Source organism: Aythya marila (assembly GCF_965140915.1).
Source record: "Aythya marila genome assembly, chromosome: 1".
Lineage (NCBI taxonomy): Eukaryota > Metazoa > Chordata > Aves > Anseriformes > Anatidae > Aythya > Aythya marila.
The window spans coordinates 103,640,144-103,661,008 of NC_139042.1; the positions used below are offsets into that span (position 1 = coordinate 103,640,144).

At 50.9% G+C, this 20,865-nt stretch overlaps 1 protein-coding gene across 4 annotated transcripts in view; it reads right to left on the minus strand.

Annotated features, from left to right (window-relative positions):
• The window catches only part of TIAM1 (TIAM Rac1 associated GEF 1), a 155,183-nt gene that overhangs the window by 122,364 nt on the left and 11,954 nt on the right, over window positions 1-20,865 (minus strand). For 2 of the 4 annotated variants that reach the window (XM_082770451.1, XM_082770450.1), the window contains exon 1: window positions 9,862-10,058. The exons of the other annotated variants lie outside the window; for them this stretch is intronic. The gene's annotated coding sequence lies outside the window, so the exon portion shown is untranslated. Of the gene's footprint in view, window positions 1-9,861; window positions 10,059-20,865 lie in introns of those variants that run through there. 4 annotated transcript variants of the gene reach the window in all.

Sequence of the window (20,865 nt, forward strand, 5' to 3'; positions counted from 1 at the left end):
CAATTGAAAGACATTTTAATTAATTCTCTTGAACATATTTAAACTGTTCTATCCCTTTTAAATACGCTTTTACAGGGACAAGCTATCTCCTTAAGTAAACCCCATATGGCACGGAGTTGAACTAAAAATCCCGAAAACCGAGACAAAAAGAGAGCTGATTCAAGAACAAGGCTCCTCCACCTGTCATTCTTGGCCCTGGCTTTGCCAAAGCTTAACATCTGCGAATAACTCCAGGAGGATGACCAAGATAAATGTTTGTACAATGTCAGCTTGAACATACCAATTGCTTTCAAACAATCACAACTGGAATGACAGCATGAAAAACGAGTGAGAGGAGACACCAAAACCCTGTGGGAGAAAGATGCTATGAGTTCCAGTCAGGTTTGGTGCCTTACCTTACACATGAGCTTACTTCAAGTAACCAAAACTCATCTCTTAGATGACCTTTTTTATTTAAAAAAAAAAAATAATAATAATAATGTTTTTCAACCCACAGAACAATTGTGCCCCAAAAGCCCCACCAACCCACTTGTACTTTTCACACACTCTTGACCCCACAAAATTCCTTCCTCTGTTTAGGCTGCATGCGTGTGGAAGAAGAGAAGAGGCCCTGGAAAGCAGCCCCGAAGATTCCTACACCTTCAATCCTCAATATATGCAAACGAGATACAGGAAGAAAATTCATTTCTGACTTAAAAATTCACTTAGGAACAAACCTCTGATGCTTCTCTTGTTGGCAACTACATCTACTCTCCTGCAAGTCCTGACACCGAACCCCCTGGAAATTGGACTAGGCTGCTAGGAAAACTGCCGTGACATTTTCCAAGGGCCCAGATCTATGTACCCATATGGTTGCCTTTAACTTCATAAACCAAACAGATTGGATTTTTTTCTAAAGGTTAGAACACCGCTTGCCCTCTTTTCCATCACGCAAAGTTTAACACTGAACTCAATTGGTTTTGGTATTTGTACTATACCTAAGGCAAGGACCACTTTCTGATCAGCATTAAATTCAGCTCCTTCTTAAAACTCATCGCAGTCCCCTCAATTGCTGTTCTCTTTTCACAGGGGGTTGGCTAAATGTTCTGCGTTGAGAAGAAACACATAGTGTCCATACATATAATGTGTGTGTGCATATATGTATATATCTGAGCCCATGAACCAGTTGCTAACACTTGGCTGGAGGAAGCAAGAGCACTAAACCCTTTATCGAATCCTGGGTAGCTGTTGCCTGCCATTACACAGTTGGCAGGCTTCCCTTACCAAATTTATGCACTAAAATTAGCTCTCACAATTGCAATCAATTGTAACAGTCAAGCACGAGTAATTCAGAAAAGAGAAGGTAAGCACAGAAAATGACGTTACAGCGCTGCAGCGATCTTCGATTTGTTTATAATTACGGGCAGCCTTTGCATCCATCGGCCGTGAGGCTGCAAGCACACAGCCTGTACGCGGAATAATTGTCTCAAAGCTTCCTTCTGCGGTGTCCCAGAACACTTCCTTGCCGTTGTGTTCTTGGCGTGCTCTCCCCTGCCTCGGAAAAGGTCTTGGAAAAGGAGCTGCAAAGGGATCCTAGAAGCTCTCTGGCGAGGAAGATGCCCATCTCTGCCTCCCCAGGCCCCATGTTTACCCGATACCTCTTGGATGGCTTCACATTGCATGCACGTGGGTCGTGGGAGCACGTTCTTCTTCTCCTTGCCCCCGTTCCTGCAGACCAGTGGCTTAGGTGCCGCTGCTCTCCCTGCCTGCTTCGCCACCTTCCTCGCCCAGGACCCATCGGGAGGACGGGGACGGCCCGGCCATGGCTCTGGGAACTCCCCAGGGCCGAATCCTGGCTCCAGCACCACCTGTGGAGCAGCAGGGAGCACCGGGACCTTTCCAGGAGAGGAGATGAGGGATGGGACCCTGGAGCAGCACCGGGGCTGCTGGTGGCATTAACAAGGTGCAAGCAGGGACGCGTGCATCCAGTTTGAACACACAAGCTTTTTCCAGGGATCCCTTGCTATGACACGGGGAAGGGTTAGCAGATAAAAGCCATCTCACCCACCAACAGCACGGCATCAGTAACCCTCCCCAAAACAATCTGCATCGCCGTGAATGGCTCTGAGACAACTCCCCAGCGACTTGGCTGCTAGGCATATTTTTTACCATCCTCCCTGGCGCAGATGGTATATATTGCGTGTGGTACGGTGCCAGAGCAGAAATCAAAGTTACAGGCAGCTCTGTACAGATTTTTCCCCCCCTCTGAAACAACAACTCATGAAACTAGTAATAAATGTTATATTGTTTGGAACGAGAAGCAGATAATGTATATAAACTTCTGGAAACTAAACACATATGGCAGGAATATGCTGGAGAACACAGAATACCCTAGAGAATGCAGATAATGAAAAGCCCTCTCTCTGCAACTCAGAGTAAATATTATATCTGATTGTCCCCCCTCTCCCACATCCACACGAGCAAATCAATGTCTGGCAACCCCCTCGGATCCCAGCAGTTCTCTGTTTTCTGTACTAACAATCGACGTAACTTCTGGCCCCCGAGAACCTACATCTTGCATGTCATCACATATTTATGCTGAATTACCTACCACTGCTTTCATTCACTTCTGAATTTTATTTTATGTTGTTGTTTGTTTTTTTTTTAAAGAGGTCACAGCTGAACTACGAAGGAGCAAACCTAGACAAACAAGCGTATGGCACTGAAGGCACACTCTGCTTTTGCGAAGACAGGAGGCAGAAAAGCTTGCGTGGTACAGCTCGATCAAGAAGCCAAGTCCTGAAGCACTACACATCTGCCTCCCTACCTCAGCCCCTACCAGGGAGCACTGCTCTGACCCAGACCTACTGCGTTTAAGAGAAAAACAAGCAGAAGACTCACTATTCTTTGTATCATCTAGAAGCTATTTACAGTAGTCAACATAAATCAGATTAAACCTTCCTGGACACAATACAGAGCCCACCAACAACAGCTTAAGAATTTTCCACTGACTTCATCGGGCTTTGGCCCAAGCCTTTCATGTAGCTCCTCACTGATCTCCTTCACGCCGCGGAACTCACATTCGCAATCCCCATCAGATAAAGCCAAGGAGGCCTCGCAGCAAAGTGCCCAGAGAACAAGCTGCCTCCTTGGCAAAGTCCACCACCGAGTGAAGGTATCGGCACTGTCAGCAACGGATTTAGTGCAATCCCGAGACAGCGATAGGGGCAATTTGCAGAGTAAAGGTGATCTGTGACTGCACACAGAGCTTCATGCCCAGCATTTTGGCACGGTACATTTTGTGATTCATCCTGGCTTGTATCAGAAATAGATGGCCAGCAGGGCTAGGGAAGTGAATGTCCTGGTGTACTCGGCTGTGCTGAGGCCGCACCTCGAGCACTGTGTTCAGCTTTGGGCCCCTCGCTACAAGAAGGACATCGAGGCCCTGGAGTGTGTCCAGGGAAGGGCTACAAAGCTGCTGAAGGGCCTGGAGCACAAGTCCTGTGGGGAGCAGCTGAGGGAGCTGGGCTTGTTCAGCCTGGGGAAGAGGAGGCTCAGGGGAGACCTCATTGTGCTCTACAATTACCTGAAAGGAGGCTATCGTGAGGTGGGAATTGGTCTCTTCTTCCAAACAGCAAGTGGTAAGACAAGGGGAAATGGCCTTAAGTTGTGCCAGGAGAAGTTTAGGCTGGTGATTTGGGAAATCTTCTTCACTGAAAGGGTTGTGAGGCATTGGAACAGGCTGCCCAGGGAAGTGGTTGAGTCACCATCCCTGGAGGTCTTCAGAAAACATGCAGATACAGAGCTCAGCGACATGGTTTAGCGGTGGACTTGGCAGCGCTAGGTTAAAGGTTGGACTGCGTGCTCTTGGAGGGCTTTTCCAATGAAAATGATCCTAGGATTGCTTTTTCCTCTCTCTGAAGTGAGCACTGCAATGGGTTCTCCTGTAAAACCCAAATTAATTGATTTTGTTGGCTAACAGATTGAGCTGCACCTGCAGGTTTGAATCACTGTGCCCCTCCACATCTGCAGGCAAACTATCCGTCAGCAGAAGGTGGCTGTCAAAACTGATACCAGAAAACGAGAGTTACAAAAAAACAGTATTTTTTATTAACATGGGAAGCCTTTCAGGTGAGGGCTGCAAGTTTCTTTTCAAAGGAGCAGAGAAATCCCAAGAGCCCCATCAACCCAGTGGCCATCCACCCGAGGGGACCAGGTCCACCAGGCGGGAAGGCAGAGCAGGAACCTGCCCCAGGGCTCCCACCTCCCAGCGATGCCCCAGCCACATCCGAGGCGACGCTCATCCCTTCGCTCTCCCTCCGACACAAACCCAGGTCTACATCCAAGCACGGTGAGAACATTTTTGGTATGATCCAGTTTTACAAGAGAGAATTTATGTTTCCAATACAACTGTGATTAAAAGTTATGCAAAAAACCACGGGGCCGTTGCCAAGTTATTTAGAATTCCTCCTTTTGAGTTTGCATTAAGATTAAAAGGAAAAACAGCTGAAGGAGAGGGACTTAAAAAATACATGAAGTGTAACGGATAGCAAGGAGGTGGCTAGAGGAAAGAAAATGGAGAACTGAAGCCGATAAGCAGGGAAGGGGAATACAACAAGGTATCAGGCTGCAGAACGTCCTCCAAAAGCAACGACAAACTAATCACAGCAATCGGCACTGCCACAACAGCAGGCAGCAGCTGAACACGGCCCTATAAACCCTCATCCTCCTGCAGGGCCAGGGAAAGGCAGTGATACCCCCAACACTGGGTCTGCACTATTTCTAAATTGGAGAGACGGCGAAAAGAAAATGGTCATGCTCCTAAAGCATCTTAAATATTTCCCGCACTAGCAAAATGAGAAACAAACAGAAATAGCAGCAGAAACTTACACACCCACACAGGGAGAAAGGAACGGCCTCCGTAACCGGCTGTCCCTCTCCTCCACGCACCCGGGACTGGAGGTCCCCGAGCAGCCCCTTAGGCAGAGAGCTTCGAACACGGCACGGCCTACCTGGGCACTACACCTCTGTCAAGAGCAGGTGCTCCGCGAGCAGATGCCTATTCAGATAACGAGCTGTAAATAAAACCACACGCATGGCTACACAGAAGAAATATTTTGGCTTCAAAGGCATTTTTCTTCAGCGTGTAAACACGGCAGGAAATTTCTCTCGTGTCTCAAATAGCATTGCTCTGCACACAAAGTCAAGTCTACTCACGGTATGGTTTATTTTGCTCCACCGGCTGGAAACAAAACGCCAGCCTTCAGCCACTCGGAGAGACCGCGGCGAAACGTCCTGAGGTTCAGAGATGCTCTGCAATGATGGGCAAGTTATTTTTGGAAATCTATCTGGTTGCTAGGGCAAATTCTCGTAATGATGCGCACCATCCGCCAAGCAGGATCTGGTTTGCGATTCAGGAGGGGAGGAAGGATTCAGAGGAGGGATGACTAACCGGGGGTAACGTGAGAAGCCAAGTGAAATGCCGCACGACACAGGGACGCGGCTACGGCTTCCATCACGGCTCAGCTCAGCTCCCACCTGAAACACGCCGGCTTGTTTTGAGCCAACAGAGCCCGGATCGCAGGCTTGAAAGAAACCTCAGAAGGTCGGACAAGGCATCCTGCTGCCCCAAGGCAGGATTAACGACACCTAAGCAGTACCTTATGCAGGCCATACCACTGCTGAACAATAAACACTTGTTCGTACCACTATCTCCCATCGGTTTTATTTGTCTTTACACAGGGGAGTAAATGAGGCAGACAGAAACGAAGCAATTTGCCCTCGATTGCACACTAAATCTCCTGCAAAATCTGGAAATAATTCCAGATGTTCAGAAGACCACAAATGACCCATTGATCAGTTTTCTAGGAGCTGTATCGTGGTCACCCTCTCTTTTTCAAAATTACCGGAGTCTCGGTTCACATCGACCTGTTACACATCTGGATAGTCTCACGCGCGTTAGAAAAGCCCACGGCAGTTTTTCTATCCACATTCTAAGCTTTCAGCTCTAGAAATAATCTTTTGAAGGTTAACAGATGGCAAAGATGGTAAAGCAAGGACAAAGGGAGGAGGGGGTCGTAAGATATTTTCCATTTTCTTCACTAACAACGAAGAATGGAAATGTGCACGCTAACGTTAAAACACACCGGCTTTGGATGACACAGAGAGGAAAAGGTTTTTGGATGACACAAAGAGGCAAAGGGTGTATGATTTACATCTTAGTGCCATAGCTGCTGGTCAGCCTTGAGCTGAACTCAACCGAGATTGTCTGGAAGCGTGCATATCAAATTTAGGAAACTGCCACGCTCTTCTGGATAGAAGAGTGCTTTGCGCGTCAGAAGAAAGCTACTGTAATTAAAATAATATCTCCCTTACAACTGAGGAAAGAGAATATTTAATTAGGCTTTAAACTGTTGAGAAGAGGCTTATATAATAATCTTACTTAGGCCATACAGTCAAATGAAATGTGCCTACCAAGATCTATTCAGAAGTTAAGTGCACTTCACTGGTAACAAGTATCTCCCGGTAAAACCTGGCATTAAGACTAAATTAGCACGCTCTGCTCCTCCAGTCTGATTTCTGAAATAAAAAGGCTCCGATTGATGAGAGATGTAAGCGCTGCAGAGACCGCAAGCTCAGTGGCACCCGGTAAGGCCCCAGGCTCCAACATCGCTGCTGTGCTCAGCATGGAGCACAGCCTCTTCACTGGAGTAACCACCGGCCAGGCAACATCCAGGACCTCATCCTTCTGTGCATCCTCAGCTCCCTGCCTTCCTGAAAGCAGCTTTGAGAGCTGCTTTTGTAAGGAGCCAGCCCAACTAGCCAGGCCTCCAGCTGCAGCTGCCTTCAAACCCCCTCAAACGGGACTGCTTTACAGGTGGGATCTTCCTCCAGAGTCGCATCCAGCTGCTAATTGTAGGTGCCCACGGTGCATTCTGCTGTGCAAACTGCAGCTCCTGAGTTTCCGCAGTGCTCCAGAAACGCTATTCAACCCCTGTGAGGTCCACGCCGTGCATGTGGGCACACACGTGCAGCAAGGTAAGACATTTTCTTCGTCATTTTATGTAATGCCACAGAGGAGAGTGCTTCTGAGTAACGCTGCTTTGGAAAACAGAGCATGAATGCCACTGATCATAAAGAAAAAAATCATATGTACAAACGCTGCTAAGAAACCAAACACCTTCTCAAAAGAGGATTTGCCACTGAAAGGAACAGGAGTTGATAAATGATCGGAGGGAAAATGCCTGCAGCTTTAACAGCCCGTGTAAATGGTTAAAATTCTCCTGGAGAGGGGCCTGCGGGGCTACACAAAGCCAACAGCTGCACAAACGTAAGGCTGGAGGGTACCAGGAGGTCTGAAGTGTTTTGGGGGAGATGCACACACAGGCTTACCTTGCCCAGCCTCCTGACAGGCCCTGCAGTTGTGAAGGGAGCTTTAATCTCCCTCAGATCTGTATAAACAAAGATCACAGGAACCATCGCATCCACCAGCCTGGGAACCAGGAACACGGGGATCATCTTTCACTTTGCAGCTTTCTGCTGGAGAGGAGGGAGGAGGACAGAGGGAAACGAAATAACCACGCAGGCTCCGGCGGCTCGACGTGAACGGGCCTGTTCCTGCTGTTCCCGTGGGTCATCGGGATAATTAAATCCTCTCTGACAGCCACGGGGCCGCGGCACAGGGCGCCTACGAGCGCCAGCCAACTGCTCCAGGTTGCACGAAGGCGCTGCTACGCGCTGCCACACAGCACCGCGCGCTGCTCGGCGCTGTCGGGATGGATCCTGATCCCAGGAGCCCCGCCGCAGCCCGCCACAGACCCTCCACGTCCCCAGGGACCCCGCGGTCCGACGGCGGCTCGGGCAGCTCCCGTGTTTTTGGAGGAGTTTACGGAGAGGTCAGGCTGAGTCACCGCACTGCTGCTCCCAGCCTGCCTCCCCCGCTGCAGAGTTTCTAAATTAATCTGGGTCTTTAGGCTTGTCGGCTTTTATTGCCGTTTCTCCGAGCGAAGCACAGCTTTCACGCCACAAACTACAGGGCTGAAATCCCCAGATGTGCTCCGTAAGTGCCGCTTGCAATTCGCCTCTGCCCTCCTTCATCCGAGCGCGCTCCCTGAAGCGAGTCTTTAAATCTAGGGCAGGAAAGGCGCTCAGCTGCTGCTTTATCTCGCAGCCTGGACCAACACCCGGTGCCCAAACCCCTCCTTGGGAAGGTGGCGGTGCCAGAGGGCTGGAAATCTCACGTCTCTGCAACAGAACACTGTCAAAGGGACAATCCTTCACCTTTTTTTAATATAAATTCTTGACAAGAAGAGCTGCGTGCGTGCTGCTCACAGCCTCAATAATCCCCTCCACCTACCGAAATCAAGCAGGGCTTTATTTGGCTGCAGGGAGCGAGCCCAAGCCTAGAGACTCGCCCTGGCTGTCCTGTGACGACGTCGCACCTTTTCTCTTCTAGCTTTAGCTCAAGTACAGGAGAGGAAAGTGAATCTAGTGAAAATACGTTGAGCTACGAACTGGAAACTCTCTGTTAAACTAATCACAGCGCTGCACTGGGGCAGGGGCGCACTCCGGCTCCCTGTGACCAGCCACGCCACCGCTGCTGGCAGGATCGGCCGCTCGGCTGCAGCAGCACGTACCTGTTAGCACTGGCAACTTACAGCTGGAAAATATTAGGGAGGGCTGATTAATTGCTACAAGACGAAGTTTCCATGCCTTCACTCCGCATTAACGGCTTCACGGTTAACAAAGACCCTACGGAGAAGCAGAAAAGAAAGAGGGAAGAAAGAAGAAAGCCCCCCCGACACATCTGGGGCCGGGAGCATCCTCCGAGGGCAGCAAGGCACACGGCAGCCTCCTCGGCAGGGCTTCACCTTCCATCGGGAACAAGCGGGGCCTCCACGCTTCCAGGCCAGGAGTCAACAAAGTGATGTCCCCCAGAGCCCCCAAATAGCCCCAGTGTCCCCCTGGCACCCCAACAGCCACCGCTGGGCTGGGAGAGCAGTGAGAGAGGCCACGGGTGGATGGAGCCCACGCTGCTCATCCTCCTCTCCCTGCAGAGAGGATGGGTGGGGGCCCAGGCGTTGCCCCCAAGGCTGCAAACCTCTTGCTTGCACCCCCCTCCCTGGTCCAGGTGACAGCCTTGAGGAAAACCCCAACATCCTTCATCCGAGTGCAATGCTTGAGACTCTGGTCCAGCCTGTGGTGATGGGGACGAGCCGTACGGAGAGGAGAAAGCAAAAGTAAAGGTGCCAGCTCAGTTGTCACCTCCCCTGCACCCCTGCCTCACCCTTCTGTATGACTCAAAGGAGCAAAAGAACCAAAACCTCGCACCCCTCCCTCTGGAGGAGGGCAGGAACCTCGGAGTTGGCCCCGCCGTGCTGCTCGAGCTCCGTGCTGGGTGATTTGACAGCCCGTGTGCACAGCAATCGGCGTGGGCTCGCTGCTGTGTGGGGCCGGGGGAGCAGCCACGACCACTGCCTGCCGCTCAGAGCTGTGCCGAGAGCCTGCAGTCACCTGCCACACGCAGCCTTCCCACGGTGCCATCACCCCTGGGTACGCTCCTGGAGCACCACGAAGGGTGTGTGAAGGCAGGGGCACGGGGCACACGCACACACATGCATACACACGCACACTTCGGCACACGCCATGTGACAGATTTTAAGCAGGCGAGACTCAGATGTGAATATTTCAGGAGGCATGGAAACAAGAAGAAAAAAAAGCAGTACACACTCAAACCGGCAAAATCTAAGAGCTGGCACAGCGCATAAGTTGCTCTCCCAGAATTAGAGTTTGTTTGTTTTTTTCCTTGAAAATACATCAGTAACTCTAAAAAAAATAATAACAACTTCTCCAAACAAGGTCTGACACAGCATTTGTACTCACCCTGGCAAGCTCTCTTACTTCCCACAGCTCTAACAACTTCTAGGTGAACACAGCAGCGCCGGGGAGTTCGCTAGCACTACTTGCAGAGAGGTACCTTGAGAGCAAAGGCTCCGAGTTTCCCTCCATGCAGTCCCACTAACACCTTTAATTCTCCTCTGGGAAGAGCACGAGGAGGCTCCCCAGCAGCAGGATGTGCACGGCTCCCCTGCAGGACGAGGGAACAGAGCTGAGGCGCGCAGCCCTCAGCCCCGCTGTGGCACGCGGCTTGCGTTTTATGTAAGCGTTTGTGGCTGTTGTTCAGTTCTGGAGGAGGGCTTACCATGGAAACTGCAAAGAGGTGCTTTGTTTAAGAGGCAGAGCGCGCTCCTGAGGGGCTGCTCGTCCCCCGTGTGCAAACACCTCAACTGCGGGCACGGCCTCGCCTTCGGACGCGTTCTCCGGAGCACGGCCAGCGCCGGCTGCAGACCGGTCACCGCACAGCACGACTGCACACGAAGCATCTCCCCCTGCCCTCCCCGAGCTCAGAAGCCAGGTGAAAGCAAAGCAGGGATCAGCTCCTTCGGGCGCCCATTAGGCGGGTCTGTGGGAAGTGCCAGCTCCTGCTGTGGGCCCGCGGGAGCGAGGCAGCTCCCAAAGTGCAAAGCCTCGGGGACCGCTCCCAGTCCTGCGCAGCCCGCAGTCAGCAAGTGACCTGGTAATCCAATTAGGCGGCAACACTAACTAACACAGAAGGAAACGGGGGAGAGTAAAAAGGCAGGGGGAAGGAATTATGTACAGAGCAAAGCGTAGCCTCGTTGCTCCCCTAATCTGCAGCTGTGAGTGAGGTGTGGGGAGGATGAGGCAGCACCTTCGGGCCTGCCCTGCCGCGGGGAGCGAGGGTACAAGCGCAACACGAGTTTTAAGGCCGTGTTTTAAGCCACCTCCTGGCTGGGTTTTGGCCTCTGCTGGGCCGTAAGGTGGTTACAAACAAGACCAAGGAGCAAGAGATCTCTGGCACCGATGGATTTGTCTGGGGGTGTGAAAGAGCGTGAAAACAATCGCGTCAGTTTCCAAGCTGGAGGCCCAAGCTATGGCATTATCTGGGTCTCTGGAAAGGAATAAAAGCAGAATGAAAGAGAAAAGCTTTGTGTCTGCCATTGTCCTGGAAAATTAGCATTTTTAATAGGACAGTAAACATAAGGCTGGCTTCAGATGATGATAACTATCACCATAAAAAGCACGTTCAGCTTTTTATGGATTTTCCATTATCATAACAAAAGAGCACCGAGCATCTTGGCTGAACTGCTGGAGTTAAAAATGTGTAACATCTGACTCCTTAAGAGAGAGTTTTCTTAAAAGAGACTTTCACGAACAAAAAATGACAAGGATGCACTTCTCCTACCGCTGATCCCTCTTCTGAAAAACTTTCAGAGCATTTTTTAAGTCTGGAGAGAGACACAGTTATTTTATCAGACCTGTGATCCCAGATCAAACCCCGACAGCAAGACCGGCTGCCCAATGCAGGCACCCAGCGCCTCAAGCCCAGGCCGGTGAGCGACCAAATTTGCAGGGAACAAAATATTTTCCCAATCCTCTCCATGGGCAATTAGCAACGCAAGCCTGAAACGTCAAAAGCTGACTCTTAATTACTGAAGTCAGCACTTAATGACTCCAATTATATTTCTACTGATTTCTGAAAATTGGATCCTCCACTACACTTGCTGTATTTAAATTCGTTTCTTACCTCATTTGCGGTAATTATACTTCGACAAACCAAATTAAAATACAGTCGGTTTCTGAAATCCTACTTAAAAATAGTGGGGATTTAAGAACAAGACAATTCTTAAGCCTACTGCCAGCCGCATTTTCATCTCCCTCCCTTCAGAGCACGGAAATCCTGGAGTTACAAAGATGAGACAGAGATGCTAAGGACAGTATTTGCTAAATGCTGCAGAAAGGAAACAGCGTTTTAATTCTGTAATAACAACTCACTTTCCTATCCCCCCAAATCACAGAAATTAGCTTATCCTCTTACCCTAAAAATCACCAAAAGCTACTCTTCTGGGGCCAGACCCAAGATGCCCATGTTGGCACAGCCGGCAGCATCACAGCCCAGGCAACGCAGTCGAGGAGTCTCAGCGTTAGTGTTAATTCAAGAAGCAAGAAAGAGGACATGGATTTACATTTTCCCTTCAGTGCAGGGAAATAATACGCCGATGTCACAGCTCCTTCTTGCAGCAACAGTTTTTCCATTACGTTTCTTTCTGCTGTATTTTTATTCCCCTCGTTTGTGGATGCCCCAGCAGAACCAGCCCCCAAAGCGGGGCACGGTGACCAGCAGCGGTTATCCTACAGCTCCAGGAAGAGCTGACAGACACCATTTCCTACCCCCACACAACGAGGACTGCTGCGTGGCTTCACTCTGCATATTGATGATCCTCAATGCCGCCTAAAAGCGGCGGAGAAAATCTCAAGTATGGATTTCACCACTTTGCCCTGTGCTTGGCAGAGAGAAGCCATAAAGAGCCGATGGTGGTGACGTGTGTTTAACGATTAGAAGGGACAGGAAAGCATTCATTAAAACATCCACTTACTCTTGTGGAAAGGGACATTAAGGTGATTTTTCTCCTTGACCAGTGATGATGGCAGGTGAACTAGCTGATGAGTAATGTTGGTCTGAAAGGGGGCTTTTAAGTATAAATACGCATAGATACATAGATATTTAAGTTGGCAGTAAATAAGCCTGTTCAGGGAGAGCAGGAAAAGGGGTCAAGGGAACGAAGGAAAAGGCCTGCCACTTGCCCATGACTTCAGACAGTGATGGAAGATTAATCCTCAGGAATAGAAAACACCTTGGTAAAGGTTCCTGGGATTCAGCCCTTCCCAGGACCAGCTGAAGAAGCACTATCAGTTGATCTTTATTCCTCAAGCCTGGCATGACAACTGGGGTGGGACAAGGCTGAAAAGAAGGGTTAATTAAACAAAAAGAGAAAGCAAACAGGCAAGAACCCTCAGAAACTGATTAGACAATGAAGGTAAATGACTTGGCAAAACAAGGTTGATTTCATTGCCAGAGTTATACAAACATCTGAGGGATGGAGTGCTGCTTCACTGCCTGATATTCCCACTACGCGTACCTGCAGCACTGATAGGCACTGGGACATTTTGGGACGTTTATTGGGGTAAATGACACCACAGCCGAGCCACCTCCTTTCCTACTCTGTGAAAGACAAAAAAGCTGCCGAGGATTCCTTCCTCCAGAAGGCAAACCACCACCAAGGACTTGAGAAAAGGCTCATGTTGCCAAAATAAGGCTCGGAAAAATATATTCATCAAGCTCACGTGCCATTTGTTGCTTCCTTGTCTGGAGGAAGGGTACACCAGCATTCAGTGGGGTCACCAGAAGCAGACAGCCACCTTCCCTCCCTGTACTTCTGCTCCGTGCTGGGCTCATTTTCCACTCTCATACAGATCCCTTTTCATCCATGTGGGATTTTGTATGGCCAGGGGAAGGCCCCAAGCCTTGGGAAGAACTACACGTGCGTTACAAATCATGCCTACGTTCCTCAGCTGCTGGTCGTTTAATCCTTCTTTGTAATGCACTGGTACAGAAAAGAGACTTCAATCCCGTTTCATACAGCTGGAGTCTCGAGTCATCCCGCAGGTGAGGGCAGAAGGACAACCAGTGCACATTTGCTTACCACTGCCACCAACGCCAGCGTCGTGGCGCTGAAATATTCCAGTCGTCAGAGCAGCAGCGTTGCAGGCTGCCCTGCATTTTTAACCCTGATTGTACATAATTGTTAATCACTGACCCATTCTCCGGCGGTCCCAGGCTGGAGTGAGTTGCTAAGCAACCCATTTTTGCTCCAGATACTTTTTAAAGCTAGTTTAGAAATGGCCAAAAGTCAACAGTGAGTAGTGAGGCTACTGCAGGCAGATCTGCGACGGAGGTGTGCGCGTGGGAAGCAAGCGAGGCTCAGCCACAGCTCTCCCCAACACCTTGCCCAAAAACATGGCCTGCAGCCCCAATCCTTCTCACCTCCCCGGTGGGTGCATGCAGGAGCCCCGCATCCCTTCACTGTCCCCACTGGGGCAGACACGTGCTCCCAGCTGGCATGCACTCGCTGCCTGGCACCAAAACGGGGCTGGATGAATTATTTCGGCTGCTCCCTCTAATGGGCTTTCATGTCCAAGGGGCCGCCACTCTTCCCAGAGCTCGTGGGGACCTCGCAGCCCTGGGACTGCGTCCTTCTGGCAAGAGAGCCTGGCTGGGAAAGGGATGGTGTGAAGAGGATGGCAAATGTTGCACCCCGTCCGGCTCTTGCACAAAATTCAGGTCTATTTTTCTCCCTTTTTCCTTGAAAAACACCTCAAATAAAGAGCAACGTTTACTGTGCTCTGTCATCTCAGAGAATTATGTCCTCCTCATCTTGGTATTCTCACCATCTCATTAACAACCGCTGTGGTGTGCTATTATTACAGAAACTTGGGGTTTGTCCTGTAGCAGTCGGTCATAAAACCCCTACAGATTTAAAGGGAAGCAAGACCGAACAGCCGCATTAATTGTCAGGAACTGGAAAAGTTACAGGATTAGGGAGGAACACGCAGACAGGAAAGCGCCAAACTTCTGCTTTCTCTGCCCTCTCCCCCCCCGTTTTTAATACACAACCTACGGGTGTAAATTGGGCCTTTATGATCAGGCTCACAAGGCACCCCATCAGCTTGGGAAGAGGCCATGGCTCTGTGCCAGGGTGGGTGCTGGAGTAGCTGCACATGTCTCATTTTCATAACGATATCCCTTCTGTGCATCCATGCAGATATGCCTTACTACAAAAATAAATAAAATCCAAGAAAAGTTTAAGAGCAGCCTAACCCAGCACACACACAGAAGCAGCAGAGGCCTCCGGCTCGTGCCTTCCCCTTACCTCAGCAAATGTTTGCTATCACCAAAAGCAGGCAGGGCCACGCTGCCAGGGTTTTAGGAGTCAAGGAGATGGTTCAAAGAGCAACGTGAGCTGTGGTTTGTAGAGGAGGGCCAGGGCAAGTCCCATGACTTTCCTGAGCACCACAAGGCATCGGCTGCTGTGCTCACCTCTGCAAAGGCTCGGCACTGGGTTCACTCAGGCTCTGCCTTATAACCTCGTGGAAGAGCTGCTGTAGTGGGATCGCTAGCTGGGGAAAGAAATGATCAAGCACGAAGAAACCATCCAAAACTGGGGCCCCAAGAGCAATCTGAACCCTTCTGTTGAGGCTGTTGTTGATGGTTTGTTATCAAGGACTTAAAAGCTGAACCCAGCTTGCCTGTGCTGCTACTCTCGGCCCGAGCGAGCTGTTTATCGGGCCGGGTGATGCTAACCCCGGCCACGCGGCTTCCAGCTTGGTCGCTGCCTCCTCAGTCACTGCAAGCAACACGACACCCTCACCTCCAGCTGACCCCTGCAGCTCAGTATTGTTTCACGAAAAAATCCGGCGGGGAGGTTATGGCAGCCCGCCCTGCAGACAGGCAGACCTTGCGCAACGCCGCGCCGCATCCAGGGGCACGGCGTGGCCAGCGGGATCGCGGGCTGGGGATAAACACCCACGGCGCACGGGGAGGTGACAAGCCAGGAACACGGGACTTGTGGCTCCAAGAAGGTGGCTGGGATTAAAAAAAATAACATCCCCAGCAGCTCTGCAGAGCGAGCTAGAGACGGCTGAGTAGGGGAAGGTGCCAAATAAAACTGCTAGGAGCTGGATGGCTCTCTGCTCACTTCTGCAAGCAGAGCTTCTTGGAAAAGAAAACAATCCCCTCCTGGTCCTCCGAGTGTCTTGAGCACAAAACCTGCACTCGGCTCTCCATCCAGCCCACGAGAAGGCAGGGAGAGCAGGATGGGCACCACGCAGGCTCGTGAGCCAGCAGGCAGGTGGCAGAAGGAATTTTCAGGCCCCCAGCCTCTGCAGAAGGTCAACAAAATAAAAAAGGGAGCTGGAAAGAGCTCCAAAATGCAGAACGCCCCTCAGAGGAAGAGAGGTACTCCAGTAGCACCCAACAGGTTAAGTTTAACCTCATGGTGCTGCTTTCCCAGGATGCCAGGGGACAGAAACCCTCGCCATCCTCATCTTCCTCTCTTCCTACCCCGTGGCACAGAGCTGGGGAGCTGGCATGGCTGCTCTCGTGCTGAATCCCTCGTGGTCCAGCAGCCTCACGTTTGCCGGGAGTCGTTAATCCATCATCTTCAGCTCTACGATTCATACAAATGATTTTTATCCATAATTAATTAAGGTCTGTAAATGTGGAAATTAAATTATCATTTACGGTGTAAAACGAGACAGGGCAGAAAAAGCGAGGTAACGGCAGCGGCTCCCTCCTCGGCGTGAAGCAGGAGGAGGCGTGGGGGTGGGGTTATCCAGCAGCACCTTCAGGTCGCAGTACAAATTTCAGCACCTTTGACAAGCTGCTTAGGTCCGGTCCCAAGAAAGCTTTGCGACCAAGGTGCCAACGTAATCCCAAAGCTCAGCTCCGTACCTCTGTTCTCAGCGACCCCTCTGACCCTTGCATGACAAGCACGTTTGTAAGGCAGCTAAAACCCAGCATTTCTTTCTCTCTTGGCTCCTCTGCTGGAGAAGAGGTTGGCTGAAGCACACGAGAGCCGCTCCTCGTCACATGTACGAGGCTCAGCAGACTCACCTTTCCACTCGACTCAGGAGGCAGCGAGGGAGAGAACATGCTGGGAACCAGATGGCCCCGCACCGAACACAAGGCGCAGCTCACTCGAGGGGCTGCGAGTCAGGGAGGGAGCAGGGATGAGCAAGCTACAGATCAGCGCCACCGAGTCAGCCACCGAACTCAGCCTCGCCTTTCCAGCACAGCCCCGCTGTGGGTACTGCAGCACAAACTGCAGCCATGAACGTTTTCTCTTTAACTCAAGGGAAAAACACTCTGGAAAGCTCTTCTGCTTCTTGTTTCGATGGCGAAGCAGCACCCGACCCAGCGATGGGGATGATGACGGTTTCGGAGGTGACTTCTCCCCATCCCTGACAGCCCGCTGACGTAGTTAGTACCGAAATCTGGAAGAAGAGTAGAAAGATCTTCCTCCCTTCTACTGAGCTACTGCCTTGCCTGATTGCAAAGGGATATTCAGGCTGGCACTGCGCTGGGGAGGGAGGCAGTAAACACTAACACAGAGAGACTGGCACACAGACGCGTCCCAAGACATCAGCGTACCCGGCCGGGCGGGCAGATTGCGGGAGGGGCAATGGCCGTGCTGAAATTACGCGATGGAGAAAAGGTTCGTACACGAGACCTCTGGTTCTGCACAGCCAGACCCAGCAGGCACCAGCCACAGGGGAGTTTCGGGGCTGCCTTCCTGCCCCCAGGCACCCCTACAGCTGGCTGAAGGCAGCAGGGCCGGGACGCTGCCCGTGCCAGCAGGAGGCACGGCTTTCCCTGACGCAGAGGGAAGAGGGCGAGGCTCCCCGCTGCCCCACAGGCGCTTCTCGGGCTCAGCTCTTCGCCTGCCAAGGCAAAACCAGCGGGCAGAGTAACAGCACGGGTTGCTTGCTGCTGAAAGAGCAGGCTGGGAGAAGATGGGGAACGTGGATAGCAGGAACAGGAAGAACTGCTCCGTCTGGTCCCTCTCCCTCGTGCGCCCAGCTCCGTGAGCCTGCTGCCTCTGCAGCTCCGACCAACTGGTACGTCCCCTTCTGCTGCTGACGCACGGGGATGAGAAACCCCAATTAAGGATCCAGGCTCGCAGGCTGTCTAATTGGTGCCTCTAGCTCCGCAGGACCCCGGGTTAGCCCCAGCTGGGGAGCTGCTCCATGAGCACAGTTCAGAGGCCAGCGCTCCCAAAGTGCCTGCAGCCACACAGACACGGCAGAGGTACACGACCAAGCGCCAAACACACACCTATTTTGGCACAGCCAGTTTTTAAATCCTGCCATTTGGTCCCTGTAACTTACCCATCAGGAACAACGAGCACACAGTTGCTTCCTCCATTTCACTGCAAGCTATTCCCCACTGCCTCCGAGAGCTGAGGGCCTGCAGAGGGTAAGGCACACACTTGGCTCCCCATATTTCTGTGGGGTCTGTATTCATACAGATATGAACATAAGAGTGAAGCAGATGCCCAAATCTCAGCAGGCCGGGACTGGTGACCAGCACAGCCGCTCCTGGACGAGCCCTGCAGTCCTCCAACCTGCCAGGACGCAGCACGAGCCTTTGAGACATGCAGGGTGCAAGTGACAGGCAGACCGCCCAGACTGCGTTTGCACATTTGTTGTTTCGTTCAAAACCTGCTAATCCCAGCCACGTGGGCTCCCGTTTGCTCAGTGACCCACTCAGCTCTCTGCTCGGCCTGCATGCAGCAGCGCTGCCATTCAAATACCTGCACCCAGCTTGGGATGGGGTCCTGCAGAAGGAAGGGGACCAAGGCAGAGACGGCTGCCTTGGTCCTTTAACCTTACCCTTTAAAACCAGAAAGCCCAAACCCAAGTAGCCTGGGTTTGGGCAGCACACACCAAGTGCTCAAGTATGGGAAGCAGGAAAAAAGCAATTTCCTCATCAGTATCACTTTTGTCAGCAACAGGACCCAAAGAAGCAAAACCACGTTCTGCAAACCACCCTGACCGAATCACGAGCGCATCACACCTCATAAATATCACTCTCCAGCTGGAGATCAAGCACTTCTCTCTCTAATGAGCCTTCCCAAACAGAGCAGACGTCGACCACAAAACAATTACACAGAATAATATTGGAAATTCCCAATTAGGTACAGCGCGAAAAAACACTTCAAAGAAGAAAAAGAGCCCAAGAAAGACACTAATTACATATTTTTACCCTGCTATAGACGGGGCTTATTTAAAGGAAAGCATTTTGCTGGAAAACGTGTTTGTTTTAATTATCTAATACTGATCTCATACACAAACAAATCCAAGCTATGGAAAAAATGCCATGCCCAGGCTTTTACAGCAGGGTTCAGCCAAGGAGAAGAATGTGTTAAGTAATTAATGGTTTTTTGCAATCTGAAAGGTACCTATCGCTCCGTTTTGCCCATGGGAAATAAACGCTGTTGCAGAGCGATAAAATGCTGTTGCAGAGCAAAATCTCCCCGTGGCCCGGCCTCACTGCTGCCTGGGAAAAACAGAAAGAAAGCCCTTTTTATTTCAGCTCCGTTTCTGCATAGCTGAAGCACCCCAAACTGCCTGAGGTTATCGGCACAAGCATCCAACGTGCAGAGTGTGTTAAGCGCATCATCAGCTGGACGAGCCCGGTCGCTGAAAGCAACGCCAGCGCTGGACGTTGGTTAGCACGGCGCTAACCCAACTCCAAATACCAGAATCCATGGGAATCGGGCATAAACGAAACAGAAAAATCACACAGATACACGGACAGCTCAGAAGAAAGCTCACCAGGCAATTAAGAAGGAAAAAAAAGAACGTGAAACTTCACATCAGAAGAGAAATCGCCGTCCAGGCTATTTCATTCCATTAATTTTTTAGCAGTATTACCCACTCCAGTCAAGTATAAGATAGAGAATTTATATTTTTAGCCTGTTGAAGCAAGCCTTCTTCCATAAAAAGGAGAAGCAATCTCACAGTAATTCATCCACAGTGCAAAAAGAAAGGAATTCCCTCCCTCACGCAGTGAATTCAGTGGCAAAACTCTATAAATATTGCAAACCAGTTCCAGCAACACAGGCGATTTAAAAGGAACTCGGAAGCCGAGGCTTAAACCAAGCCATTCAAGCCAAATATTTTCACAGCAAAGGGTTCAGAGGTAGAGGATGGAGGGTTTGATTTTTTTTTCCTCCTCCAATTCACGACTGTTCTATCAAAAGCTTGCTGTAAACCCCAAAGGGAAGGAAAAAACCAAAACCAAATGAACAGAAGAAAGAGAATAGCAGATGTTTTGGCTTCTTTTTCCCCAGCTAGAGCCCAGCCCACACCTTAGCTCTTCCACGTGGGGATGCCCTCACCTTCTCCCGGTGACCCGACACCCACAGCTCACCTCCTGCTGGCGCCAGTCTTCACCACATAGCCGCTTCCCCTCTCAGCCCCCGCGCCCACCCCTGTGCAAACTCACATTTGGGGCTGCGTGGAGAGGTGCAGCTCTCACCATGAAGGCTGAGTGCAGTCAGGGAGCTCCTAGCAGCCGGATCACTGTTGTAGGGAATTTGTGCTGCCCGGGAGGGCAGGGAAACAGCAATTCCGTGAAGCTGCAAGAGAGATGCTAAACAGAGCAACAACGAGACGCACCAAAGATGCACCCTGCTATTTCTGCAGTAACTAATTCAATAAGGAAAAGAAAAGAGCAACTTGATGCTTAAAAATATTCTTCGCAGGCTACGTAAGAACCATTACTTCTTTGCTAAAAGGAAACATCCGGGATGAAGGAGAGGTCCTAGGGAGAAAACAAAATAAACTCGTTCCACAATCGCGTGCCATTTACTTAAGACCACTGTGATGAACGCACACCAGCAGTCTTCGTTCGGGGCTTCCCCTGCTCCTCCGAGCGTTCAGCTCTTCTGCTCCCCAGGCTGAGAGAAATAAATAAACACCGTACGCATGAGTAGCTCCCGACATAAATATTTGTTAAAGACTTTTATTGTTACTCCTGACACGGGCCATCTGCAGCACAGAGACGTTCAGACCCACGGCACAAGCAGCGAGGCTGGAAGGGCGAGCAGCAGCGAGCCTCCTACCCGCAGGTCTCGAGGCCACCAGGCAGCAAGGTGGCACTCAGGTGTCACAGCAGCTTGGTCTGATGGCAGGTTTCAGAGAGGAGTCCACTCCTGAACGCTGCCTTGCATTAAAGCACGCACAGAAGTTCGAGCAGCACTATTAAAACGAGCCGGAACAATCCTATTACAGCTAGGCTGGCTAGCCTCACACAGACAAGGCTAAGTTCGTACTTAATTAGCTGTTTTAACACATTCTCCTTCCACAATCAGCTTTTCAGAACCAAAGCAACCACCGGTTGCACCGCCAGCACATGGCAGGACAAGACAAACTCACAGCCTTCCCTGGGCGAGGCCCTGGGCA